This window comes from Botryllus schlosseri, chromosome 14 (assembly GCF_051294905.1).
Source record: "Botryllus schlosseri isolate E-star chromosome 14, Bs_hap1, whole genome shotgun sequence".
Taxonomy (NCBI): Eukaryota; Metazoa; Chordata; class Ascidiacea; order Stolidobranchia; family Styelidae; genus Botryllus; species Botryllus schlosseri.
The window spans coordinates 15,450,971-15,464,928 of record NC_137249.1 but is presented as its reverse complement, the minus strand read 5'-3'; the positions used below and the strand labels follow the sequence as shown (position 1 = coordinate 15,464,928).

The 13,958-nt window shown below is 39.7% G+C and overlaps 1 long non-coding RNA gene and 1 pseudogene across 1 annotated transcript; both read left to right on the top strand.

Moving 5' to 3' along the window:
• The first annotated feature begins 7,056 nt into the window (after positions 1-7,056).
• On the top strand, positions 7,057-8,899 carry LOC145456020 (uncharacterized; annotated as a pseudogene).
• A 1,442-nt stretch (positions 8,900-10,341) lies between these two features.
• LOC145456318 (uncharacterized) lies at positions 10,342-10,963 on the top strand. Its single transcript, XR_013920573.1, has 3 exons — positions 10,342-10,401; positions 10,461-10,800; positions 10,856-10,963. It is a non-coding gene; the product is annotated as an uncharacterized LOC145456318 (long non-coding RNA).
• Positions 10,964-13,958: the final 2,995 nt, after the last annotated feature.

Below are 13,958 nucleotides of genomic sequence, written 5' to 3'. Positions count from 1 at the left end.
GTTTATGTAACCACTAATCGCGCCAATCGCGAATTTTAGAATTTGTAGCTGAATCGGTCAATAATATTGGTAAGTGCATATTTGTTGCTTTAAATTTTTTATCCTCTCAGAATTATCAGATTTTTCTGGCAAAGCTGAGTGAGGTGCCGTCTTGGAAAAGTTAGGGCACGTAATTAATAATTAAACATATTCGGGCCGGCCTGTTGGAATAATTTACTTCGTTATATGTCAATATTTTGCGACCAACTGTCTGTTATATAGTGAATAGCTACGGAAATCGCTCAAGCGTACTAAACTAAAAGACGCACACCAGAGATGAGCGGATTTGAAATTTTCATGTCCTAATCCAGTCCAAATCCGAACCTCCAAATCCAAATCCCAATCCATAACTTTTTCATATTCAAGTCCATGTCCAATCCTAATCCGATTCCAACTGGAAATTCAGAAAAAATACTAATTTATGCAATGGAGGGATTCGAAAATTTTCTTTCACAACAAACGATTCACTTGATTCAAGATAACTTAATAACCATAAGTACAATAATAAATGATCTGAATAAAGATAGTCGCCATTCGCCACACGACATTCCAATCTCCCAGAAAATAGGTAAATCCAATCCAAATCCTAATCCGTTCTGAAAAAAATCTCTAATCCAAATCCAATCCAAATCCGACAAAATTTCACAAATCCTGTTTTTTCAAAACCTAATCCTAATCCATGCTCATCTCTGACGCACACACACAATTCCAAATCGGTATTTCTTCACTCGCAAATAATTTGTCCTTTGGGGTAGGGGAGATGTGGTACCGACGGATCAAAATTGCAAAATGATCTCTGGCCCTCAAATCTTCAGCTGTCTCAACACTTTGATACAAGCTCTAACTATCGCGGACATTTACATGGATATCCTCCTTTACAAAAATATGTTTATAAACGTTTAAAATTTGTGGCTCAAACGTATCATCGGTCCCCACCCTGTGGGTCCAATGGCACACGACCATGAGACCTATGAGACATACGCTCAAAACTCAATTTTTTCAGCTTGTTTAAGCTACAGCATGCCAATGAAAAATGTTTCGTCGCCACGTACAAGAATAAAATAGAATATATCAACTCAAATGTTGGGATAAAATCACGTTTTGATTTCCGCCGAAACTTACAAAATTAATGCCACATACATATTAGCCTACCGGAAAATCTACATTTTGACTCTCAAACAGTGTGGGATCGAGTCACTATTTTCGAGTCACGAGTCATTGCACATTTTGACTCGAGTCAAGTCATGTCAATCGATTTTCGAAGGTGACTCGAGTCAAGTCAAGTCACTCGTTTTTCGGAGGTGACTCGAGTCAAGTCAAATAGAATTTTCGAAGTATGGGTCATGATTCAAAGTCATTACATATTGCTCGCTGCGTGAAGGACATATAAATTGGTCATTTATCTTGAATCAAATAACGAATATAAAGTTAAATACGTGCATAAAGGTGTTTTATCACTCACGCACATGTAGAACTGCTAATAAAATACGTAGGGGAGATGTGGTACCGATGGATCAAAAATTTCAAAATGATCTCTGGCCCTTGAATATTCAGCCGAGAATAGCGGATCTTTTGCTGTCTCAACACTTCGATACAAGCTCTATCTATCGCGGACATTTACATGAATACCCGCCTTTTCAAAAAATATTTATGAACGTTTAAAAGTTGTTGCGCGAACGTGTCATCGGTCCCCATCCGGTGGGTCCGAAGGCACACGACCATGGGATCTCTGAGACATACGCTCAAAAACTCAAATTTGTTAACTTTTATTTCGTTGTAAGTAAAGTTAACCTACAGCAAGCCAATGAAGAATGTTTCGTCGCGACCCGCAAGAATAAAATAGATTATATCAACTCAAATGTTGGCCTAAAATCATGTTTTGATTTACACCTAAACTTACAAAATTAATGCCACATACATATTACCCGCATATCGAGGAAAGATTCTGCCAGCATGCCATTGTAGACAAAGTCGCGCAGGCCTACTGTAATCATGGGATTATCACAGAGAAAAGTATTTTCCGTCCCAGTGTCTCATCAGTACCACATCTCCCCTACAGATTGTCAGGACAGCGATATTCGGTGCCAGTCATTTAGGCGCTTATGGACAATTAGACATGTATATATATCGAGGTTTTAGGTCAACAAAGGGCAGTCGTTTTCGGGCAAAGTTTTCTCGCTGCCGAATGTTTTGACAACTTTTCGGAGTCCCATGTCAGCCTGAACTTCATTATGTGTTGGTGCGTTGACTGACGATGAAATGCCTATTTCTATAAATCACGCGTATTTCTTGAGGGAATGGCATTCAATAATTTTTTAAAGTTGGAAAAAGTTTCAAAGAATACTCAATAATAATTTATGTTCATTCACGAAATAATTTTAGGCCCTTTTGAAGCTCAGCCCCGCTCCAATTGCGGGGATTGAGATGCGACAGTTACGGTAGGGTTACCATACGTCCTCCTTTAGGAGGATTTGTCCTTCTTTTTCAGGTTTTTGGAAATGTCCTCCGAGGACGCTTAAATATCCTCCTTTTTGGCAATTCGTCCTCCTTTACAGCTTTGAGAGCTTGGAATTGAGCCGGAAAGTTGACCTTTTTTAGTCAACCGACCACAAGCTGGGGAAATGTAGCATTTTTTCAGGATTTTCCTCCGGTATCCTAAGTTTAAAATTTTTGAAAAAGTTTCCCCCATTTCCCAATTCCAAAATATGGTAGCCGTAAGTTACGGTCCCGCACAAAATGAATTAATCGACAACGAATGATCGTGCAAACTATGCGGTTTCGTGAGTAAGCTTGCACTTGTCGCCCGCATGTCGCAATTATGACCTAACGCTACGATTTTGACATGTCAAAAAATCGCCCTAGTGATTAGTAATCGTAATCGATTACATTAAAAAAAAAACGAAGTAATCGTTTATTTCACATTATATCTCTAATCGATTTCTTTGTAAAAGAACGATTACTTTTTACTTCTACAAGGACTATGACATAAACTGAGAATTCGTGAACAAGGACTATAGTGCAGAGGTCTCAAACACGCGGGCTGTATGCGGCCCGCGAGAGCATTTTGTTCAGCCCGCGACAGCATTTTGGAATTTAAAGTATTCTACAATATATTCCAGTGCCACATATCTATCTTTTTTAGATATAAGATCTTGTAGTTCAACCTAAAACTGCTATAAAAAACACTGAAATCTCGAGATCAACAAACTACACTATCACATCACTTTTAAAAGCTACCGCATGCGGTAAAAGATCAGCTATTGCGTCGCATTTCTACTTCATGATGATAAAACATGGCCCGTTGATGATTCGTGACTGAAAATATTGTGATTTGGTTTTGTGCGATCTTTCGTAAAATTACTCGATTTCGGATTGAGTGGGTGATTAAATAAAAATGACTCGAGTTGAGTCGAGTCAGACGTTAAAATCGGAGAAGGACTTGCGACGTGGAGCGGTGAATTGGCAATCCTACGGACGTAACAATCTCTGAAACTGTCATGAGGAATAGCAATATATCAAAAGGTGGTAGCTTGCGTTGCGTAGGGTATATATGAAGCTATCTCATCAGGTCAGTATGACATCAATTGGCATTATGTGACCCCCGTGACGTATAGTCGGTTACATGCTAGGTGTTGTCTGATCTCTTTATCCATGTTATTATCGGTGGCGAGTAAGGTAGTAGTAGCCTACGCTCCACAGCTGTAACACCAATGAATTCATCGGCGATTGGACATTTTTATTCTTAACCAGGGTCCGTAGATCCCTTCGGGGTACGGAGCACCACATCACGGGGCACGAGATGCATTGTGGAATTAGGCCTATATGCTTGGGAATATTTTCTTGACCAATTTACTCAACTGGAAAATGGTCTTCGCGCTACGTGCGATTTTACGTGTAGTTGCTTTCTAATTTTAATATAGGGACAGTCAGAAATTGTGTTGAAAATGAACAGGGGCTACGAGAAATCTTATTGGAAGCACGAGGGGTACGATCGCTAAGGTTAAGAAACAATGTTATTACTACGGCTCAATAATGATATTCAAGTTTTTATTGATATGTTCCTGTAATAATCGAAGGCAAAATCTGGCGCTGATTTAATTTGACTTTGGCAATGACATAGTAACAATAGCCTACTTATCACGACTATATCAAAACCCGGATTAGGCTACACCGCTCAAATGCTCTGGTATCAGATCAATCTTCAGTAGATTTTGAAATATTAAACATCAAATTGTGGCACGTCAAATGTCCACTAGCTGCAATATTATAACCCGACAGTTTGACGATGTCATGATCAATGCTCCTTCTAATTTTTGACACATCTGCCCAGACTCAACAACTCACTCAGTAACGACTAAAGAAAAAGGTCATCACTTCAGATTTTTTGTGCGCAACTTAGATTTTCTGTGCGCAGAGACCTTGTCAGCACTACGCATTTGCGTACGTGCGCGGCTTAGAGGGAACATTGGTCATGATGCATCCTCTTGCATGATGTCTATTACTCATTAATTGAACAAATGATGCCCGGCATAAAATCAATTTTATTCAAATATTTGAAAATATGATTTTTTCCGTGTCAAGCGCGAAATAGTACAATAGTAAATTACATATTCATGATGATTCTGAAATGGCTTTCTTCAAGCTCCCGTCAAATAAGGCCTACTTGGAAATTCTGCGTTGAATATCCCTATTATTGGTAGTGCGGCCCGCGGCGTCATCAAAACTAAGAAATTGGCCCGCGAGCCCGTTTGAGTTTGAGACCTCTGGACCAGTGCGATATTAACTATCGGGTTACTGATCACAGAAACGTCGTATTTCCAAACTCATTATTGCATCACACGTAGGCTACAAGCTTTGCTCGTCATTGAGTAACGAATTATCCACACGTAGTAAAGAGATCAGAGCTTCGTAATCGGTGTTCTCTGGATGTCAGATCACACACTCAACTCAGAACTAATAATAGTTCGTAGCGACAGGCGGTACGTCGTGTTTAGTGGTATACGCAGCAGAGTTGGATCAATTGTAATTTGTAATTGAGCTGAATGTAAATAATTACATTTTTTCATGTAATTGTAATTGTAATTGTAATTGAAGCATTTCTATTTTGTGTAATTGTAATTGTAATTTGATCAAAATTTTGCTCAATTACAATCTCAATTACATTTTCATGGAAACCTGACGATCACAACATAAAATAATAATTCAATCAATCATTTATTCGTCGCACAAGTGAAAATCTGGTACGAACCAGGATGACGACGAGGGGCCTTAAGGTCTTAGTAAACAGTCACCACATGTAATAATTAGCCTATTTATATCGGTGTTCTATGCGTGTTGCGTTATAACTAGATGATTCAGTCACGCTAAACTGTTTCCCATACTTCAGTAGCAACAGAAAACTTAGTGAATTACAATATAGGCTAAAGCAGTGGTTCTCAAACTGGGGGCGCGCCCCCTTGGGCGGCGTGAAAGCATCTGAAGGGGTCGTGACGCTCCAGTGAACTGAAATCTTTTCTGCGCCTGGTCCGATTCACATCCGTTTTATGGTTATTGCTCGGTGTATACCGGTAGTCTGAATTTCGTATTGGAGAATTCTCTCATCAACAGTCATAACCTTCCATACCATCAAACTGTATGTATAGATTTCTAACTTTCTGGTTTCATTGTGTGCTATGACGATAAGGGCGGCACGAAATATTCACTTTCATAAAGGGGGGGGGGCGTGTCTAAAAAAGTTAGAGAACCAGTGGGCTAAAATAAATCTTAATATTTCAAAAATGGATGAACAGCAAATAAACTCTTCTGAAACCTGTGCTGTACCATTTCCTACACCACGGTCAAAGTTTTTTTTTTAATCTCTGACCAGTACCGAGACTTGTTGCAGTAGCAAAAAAAATCCAAGTTTCCAACCCAGGCTTCATCAAACATTTTTCTGTGCTTGTAGTTTTCACTACTCATGATTAGGAATAGTTCGAATACGTTCGACTTTTTTTTTAATTAAAGGGTATTCTACATATCAGGAATGAAACATGAATAGCTTGAGATTGTTGCTAATTACGTCGCTACGGTTGTCAAAGAACACCTCTCTACTGAATCAATAACCTGTTTAAAAGTAATTGTAATTGTAATTATAATTATATACATATTTAACAGTAATTGTAATTGTAAATGTAATTTGATATTTTTAGCATTGGGTAATTGTAATTGTAATGTAATTGAAACATGCAAGGAAGTAATTGTAATTGTAATTGAATTAAAATATTGGAATTGATCCAACTCTGATACGCAGGGCAGGTTGGGGTTCTGGCAGCTCGCAATATGGGTTCCCATGTTTTGGAATCGGGAAAGGAGGATACTTTTGCCAAATCAGAAAAGTTAGTTGATCACGACTGAAAACAGCCGATTGCGCTATTTTTCTGTAAAATTTGGTGAGTTGAATTAAAAAAAAGGTCATCACTTTCAGCCATCCACTTTTTCTTGAATTTAGTGGTGTTGACTAAAAATAGGTTGTCACTTTCGATCGAGCCGCGAATTACCCGCTCGAACCTCCGCATTTGCTATTTAGCTTCATTTATGCCTATTTTCACTCGAATCTGTCCATTATCCTAGCTGTAACGGAGGACGAATTGCCAAAAAGGAGGACATTTAGGCTAGGGTTGCCATACGTCCGGAATTTCCCGGACATGTCCGGAATTTCACTGTTCAAACTTGCGTCCGGGAGGAAGTTCAAAAATATGCTTAAATGTCAGGAATTTCGAAGGCCTGACAAAAGCTCATGATTTTTTCGTAATTCAACATAAAAACATTATTTTTGGGGGGATATTTATGCTACATGATATTTTTCTTCGCGTGCGAGTAATTTACCATCACATTTATTAATTTTATTATGGGGACTACCACCCTCGCAAAAACTGCAATAAAATATAAATAAAAGTGACCTTCATTAACTGAAATAAGCCAGCTTGTAATCGCAATTATAGAACGGTATTGTCCTAGACATAGTTAAGGCCGTTTAAAATGCTATATTCAAAGAGAGTGGTTCCAAACGTGGGGGTCGTTTGCCTCTATTCTGAGGTTCGCGAAGATGCTTAGCGTAATCAGCTTCCAAAAGAACCCGTGAATAAGTCTGGGCACAGGTGCTGATTTTGTTTAGTAATCAGCCCGTCAAATTATGACCTGGCGCCGGCATAAGGCCGATGAACAATCTTTTCGGTGTGACGTGAACATGACTTAACGATGTACAATTACGCGCCGTGTATTTTCGAAGTCATCATCCTCCACCAGCTCTACCGCTTACTATGATCATGTGGGCGGAGAGAGGATCAAAATATATAGTAATATGTGGAAGAACCAACATTATTGACAGAATTCATCCGAAAAATTTAACGACCAGATGCATATAGAAACCAGATGCATATAGCAAGCCCCCCAGAAGTTGCATTGATTACCCTATGGTGGGCCCAAAATCATCGTTGATTTGGGCAGGAAGGGGCTGAAAAAATGGAGTTTCGGTCCCGATTACACAACACACAGCCACATACTCGTGAACCGGATCGTGACCATTTCAGGTCTATAAGTATAGATAACTAACCTAGGTTAGTTATCTAACCTAACCGTAGGTTAGTTATCTATAATATAGTTGCTGTATTGTACTGAACTACTTGTTTTACAGGAATTAAGTCAGCAAGAAGCAAAAATTAAGGAGTGGCAGAAGTTATTCAATTCATGCCAACAAGCATGCAGCTCCATGAACAAGTTTGCGCGACGTTACCATCCAGACGTCATTCAATGGGCCATTGAATTATTTTCTAGGTCTCCTGTGGCCTATAAATTCATCAGAGAGACCAATGTCTTGATCTTACCGTCAGTCAAGACAATCCGAAATTATAGGTAAGTATACTATGAATTCGAAAATGTTATGAAAACCATGTCGTAATATATCACAGAAACTATATCACTCCCTCCTGTGGCATCAACAAAGCAGCGCAGTTACTGAAATCAATCGGGTGATGTCTACTTACAAGAAACTACCATGCTATATTACCATTAATGAAATGAAAAGTTAGTGCAATGGTTCATGAACATCGCCTCAACTTTTCACTGTATTTTGTTTCTGTGATTAGTCTGGTAAAATTTAGTCATAAAGGATGGAAAACTGGTGGGATTTGTTGAGTCACCAATCACAAGCAGAAGTGTGATTGCAAGTCACATATTAGGTATGGTTATGATGTAACAGTCGAGCATTTCAAAAAATCAATCCTTGATAAAAATATTCAGTTTTCTATGTCCGAAGTGTCAAAAAGGAGATATCATTACGATTGGCATGGTATCCAACACACCACTTGACACCTGACGAATTGGCATTTTTATTCTGGGAGATGCTGGATGAATGTGAATCGAGAGGGCTCAACATCCATACCCTTGTCGCTGATGGGCTATCAGTGAACAGGAGCTTTTTCAAGGTGATTGCTGGGACAAGGAAGATTCCATTAGATGGACTTTTTACTGCTCCAAATCCGTACGCTCCTGAAAGGCCAATTTTTCTATGCTCCGATCCTCAGCATCTCCTCAAGGTAGCTTTACCTGATAATTTTAGATCATATTATTGTAGTACGGTGAGCACTACCATACCCGATATATTCTTATATCCCAACAGACCACACGGAACTCTCTCTATTCATCGAAAGCAGAGGGATCTCGATACATGAACATTAAAGGGAAAGGGCAAGATATATTACGGACGGATATCCAAAAACTGTTTGACGTGGAGTCGCGCAGCCTGGCACTTTACCAGTCCGGATTGACATTGGCCCATGTTAATTTAAATCCAAGATCTAAAGTAGGCAAAAAATATGTTTGACACCCCTGGTCTAGATCAGTGCTTTTCAACCGGTGAGCTGCGGCCCACTTGGGTCGCGAAGACATTTTAAGAAACGATGATATATCCCAATTTGTAGATCTGTTTTCTACCACGCAAGTCGAAAAATGTCAAAATTTTCAACGTTTTCTTCCACTTTTGGATGATGATTCCGGAACATGTAATTGACGGACCTGCGGGCTCGTGCACTTTCGGACTGAACTCACTACAGCCTTGCGGAGAAAATGTGTTTTTGGTCCGAAAGTGCATGAGTCCCGCAGCTATTCGCTTTATTGTCTGTAGTGGTTTGAACGTTTGTCGCGAAAGGGTGTCTGGTGGGCCACGCAATGAAATTTGGATGGAAAGTGGGACGCGAATTGAAAAAGGTTGAGAAGCACTGGTCTAGATAATGCGCTTGCAATCATTCACTGGGCTGAGATGTGACCATTTTTCATGCCAGATGAATGTCAGTTTGGCTCAGTGTTGGGATGACTCGAGTCATGACTTGACTCGAGTCAGACTCGAGTCACCTTTTTCGCATGACTTGACTTGACTCGAGTCACTTTGCTAAAATGACTTGACTTGACTTGACTCGGCGTATCAAAAATGTGGATTGACTCGTGACTCGGAGCAAAATTCACGAGTCAATTTCAAGTCATAAATTAATCGGTGTCGATAAAAATCGCTGTATCTTGCATATGTTCGGATTGTTCGCGAAACGCTGGTGTAACCCGTGAGAGCGACCAATCATTCAATGATCGTGCGTTTTACTGAGCCTCCATTGTTCTCTCACAAATGAAGTGACCACAAACGAAGTGATCGAAGCTTACAGCTTACGTTGTCGTAAACTAGTAGTACAGTAATATAATAGAAAATTATCTACCTTAACAAAACCTCTTGTTTTATTGATTTTGAATTCGAATAAAGTTTATATACACCTCAACCATTGGCGCAGGCTCGAATTGTATCATATCAATATGTATAAATGGGTAAAGGGTAATGTATTGCATCTTATCAATTCGTTTCTCTATTCCCCATTTTGGTTGGTAACTATAAACTGAGGCCACGTATATGTGAGCGCTACAGCGCCTTCTTGGGTATATATTTAACTCTATATTCGTTCATCGGTTCAAAATCAACGACCATTCAATCTGGATTTCAGAAAGCTAGCAAAATGTAATGACGTAATCATGCCTCATACTGCGAAAAGGCAACTTGACTTGAATTTTGACGTGACTCGTGACTTGACTTGACTTGACTCGACTTGACTCGAGTCACCTCCATAAATCAAGTGACTTGACTTGACTCGAGTCATCTTCGAAAACCGATTGACTTGACTTGACTCGAGTCAAAATGTGCAATGACTCGAAATGACTCGTGACTCGAAGGTAGTGACTTGATCCCAACACTGGTTTGGCTACGGGTGTATTGAGTCACAAAGTGGGAAATTGTTTGAAAGGGATGGGAGCAACAGGTACATCTGATTTTGTTCTGATGATGGAAAGGTATGAGAAACGAATTTTCACTTATATAACAAGGGGCTTGATTTTATGACCTAAAACAGATGGTTCAATATCGTCACATGCCGCATTAGTTTTCCGATATGCAGCCTGGACGATGAAAGAATTGCATGGCTGAGTGAATTTGCGGATCGATTATTGAGTTGGAAGGTCAGTTCCTCATAGTTATTATTCAAGGTATTTTCGGGTTATCGTGTAATTTTTTAGAAATATGCTGAAAGTCGTGGTGAACCAAAACGAATGATGGCAAAACCCACGACGGAAGGCCTAATTTTCACGCCTCACAATATGGTGGGTCTGTGCGATCGTCTCCTTAAAGAAATGCCAAAGTTGGCCCTTGGCACGTTCACACAGGATGTGCTAGAGGCATTTTTTGGAAATTTGGTAAGATCCTTAACATTATTTGGTGTCAGAGCAATGACAGGGATTATGATTGCAGAGACAAATGGGTAGAAGACGGACAAATCCGGACATTTCACAACTAGCGTATGACATCCATCATGTCACCCAATCGAAAATAATCAAAAGATCTGCAAAGCCTTATGATCAGGTCGTGTTATTTTTGGCATTTCAGGAGTCAGATGCCAAAACTGCCAAAAGAAAAATTTGAAAATGCCAAAAATAAGCAATTTTTGGAATATGCCAAAAATAACACGGCCTGCCAAATAGTGTATTTCGTTCGTGGTGTTGTGTTAACAGGACCGCGTTACAAGCGAGAAGAGCGTTTGTGAAAGGCAGAGGTTTCTTAATCTGGGTCCAGCCCACCCATTAGGGGTGAAAGCATGGTGTCCTAAATGGTGTGGGCACAGCGAGATTGAACGGCTGACTTGATTTGGTTTACGTCATACTTTCTATTTGTCCAAAGGCAATTTTACGACCATTTTTGACCGGCTTGCCAAGCGCTAAATTTGATAAAACGGGTATCAATGAGAAGCTACCGCAGTACTGATTATTAAAATATAAATTAAATTCTGCTCATGGAACTGGAACCACCAAAATCAACCACGATTTTTGCATTGTGATCGAGTTGAGCATTGTGACGCAACAAACTGTCTGGCTATTTCTGGGCTGCATAGTTTCGTTTTGCCAGACAGTGTTGTTGCGTCAATGTTCTTAAACAAGCTAACCTTCCCAGGACTCTTCCATGCGAGTTGGTAACATTAAAGCCACCTGAAGTGACAAAAGTCCTCCGAAAATATATCGGTAGACTGAAGGGGAAATGATAGTCGGGCTACTAAATAGAATGTGCTGAGAGACAACACAGCAAACTCCTGGAAAAGGATCGGGAAGAAAATTCTTTCCGCGATGAGATCGATGGCACTGGCGAAGTGAACTCTTTTCATAATGCATGGAAGCCGGTTCGGCCCTCCAAAGATTTTGAAGCTCTGAAAACCTTTTGTGGATGACTGGCAACATTCTTTCCCTCAACGGCTACTGTTGAAGCCGATATTTCCCAGATTCGCTGGGCGAGAAATGAATTTAGGAGAAACTTAGCTGACTTGAGTTTGGAAGCACTGTTACAGTGCAAACGATCTAAGTCTATTCAACAGCTGTAACGATCAGCTGTTGAGCGTGTTAGGCTTTTCTTTTTTTTGCTTATTGGCATCGATTCCAATGGATACTGCACATTTTATGGTTTCGTTTGATATTAATAACCAATGAAATCTTTAGGTTTTTCTTCTTCTTATTGTTTGTTGGCACTGATTATACGTGGATGCTGCACATTTTGTGGTGTCTTTTGACAAACTAACCCAAATAAAGCGTTTTTGTGACTAATTCGAGGCTGAAACTATCTATTTAGAGGACGATGCCAAAACTGCCAAAAATAAAAATCGAAAAATGCCAAAAATAAGTTATTTTTGGCAGTTTTGGCATATGCCAAAAATAACACGGCCTGCTTATGATGCATCTACACAACCCAAGCGAAAGTCATCCAAGGAGTGAATAATGTATTGAATATTGAAAACAATAAATATTGAAAATACTGAGGACGGAAATGTCAGTTTGATATGTTGTCACCAGTACGAAGGGGACTGCCAGCTGATATTGGACAATAGCCAACACACCAACGTCAAGGTTTCAGCCGTAGTGTTGGTTTACCTCTTTTTTACATAGGAGGAATCTTTTCATGGCTAGGCAGTATCAACACGCAAAGCAAGGAGACTATGACATCAGGGATATATGCTACGAAAATGTACTTTTGTACACTGCTTTCCGGCCTTGATTCAACTTGTTTCCGAGGTGCTAGATATCTGTGGGGTTTCCTGGCTGAAAACTTGACTCTACGCGATTTTGTGGCACAAAAACTGGCTAATTTTATGATAGCTGACTTCGAAGTGAAATAGCTCCAGTTGTGACTTGTTGATGCATCCTCTCAAACAACTTCTTAGCAAAGCTATGAGAAAACAGTCGTACCATTAGCTTTGTGACGTAAATAAAAAGTTCCTCAACATTGGACTCATCAGCAGCATCAACACACATGTCAGAAACTGTCTGAACGGTTGACCTGAAATATTCTCCATGAAGAACTTCATCCGTCACTGCCCGGAAATCTATTTTATTTGCAGTTCTGCTCGCTTCCCTAGAAAACTTTAAATATACATACTGTACGAAGTACACGTAATCCTCAGAAGGATAAAGTAGGGAGTTCGCTTTTCGTTCCATTAAGCAGATAAGGGACCCTTGTGGCATCTTACTGCACAACTGTTCGACAATAGCCTACTTAGTGGGAATCTTGCATGAGCCTTTTCCAGGGTGTAGCCAGCTATATACTCAAGAGTCTCATTTTCAAATTGTCCAATTTCTCCTCCAACCAATTTTTCTTCTTTTCTCGTATCACCAATTTCTGCAATTTTACGCATAACCTCAAGCAACAGTCGTGCTGGCCGATGGTCTGACGTTAACCTGTCAAAGTATTTACGGTATCTGCCTGGAGGCACTCTGTTGGGTACAGAGTGATAATCGATCTAGAATTTGTGGCGGTAACATAATCCGATATGAACTGCTTTACTTTATCCTGCCCGAATGATGTTAAAACAACTTTCTCATCGAGAGCATCCATAATTTGCCCTGGTGTTATATCACAATGTGGCTTGCTTGCATCCGACATATGTCCTGGTGTAACACCGCCACAAGTTCTGCTTCCTTTCGAACACTTCGGAGTATTGCTGCTGTCAATAGATTTGTCATCCATATCTACATACAGTAACTCATGGATGATATCCTCAGTCAGTAATTCGAAATCAAATTCCTCCATCTTAATTATGCCTGAATCATGAAAACGTCTTCTCTTTATTCATCAATACATACCAAAACCTATCTATGATTATACAAACCAAAATAGTTCAAGGAAACCTCAGCCGAAGTCAATATTGAAACCAATTAATAATAGAGTGAATATCATGACTGTTTTGCTCATGAAATATCCTCCTGATATTAATGCATTGATAGCCGCGCCAGTGGCTATGTATGTATCACGAAATAACCTGTTCTGATTGCCCTATATCCTATCTGCACCAAACATACTTGCATTTTTAACAGCC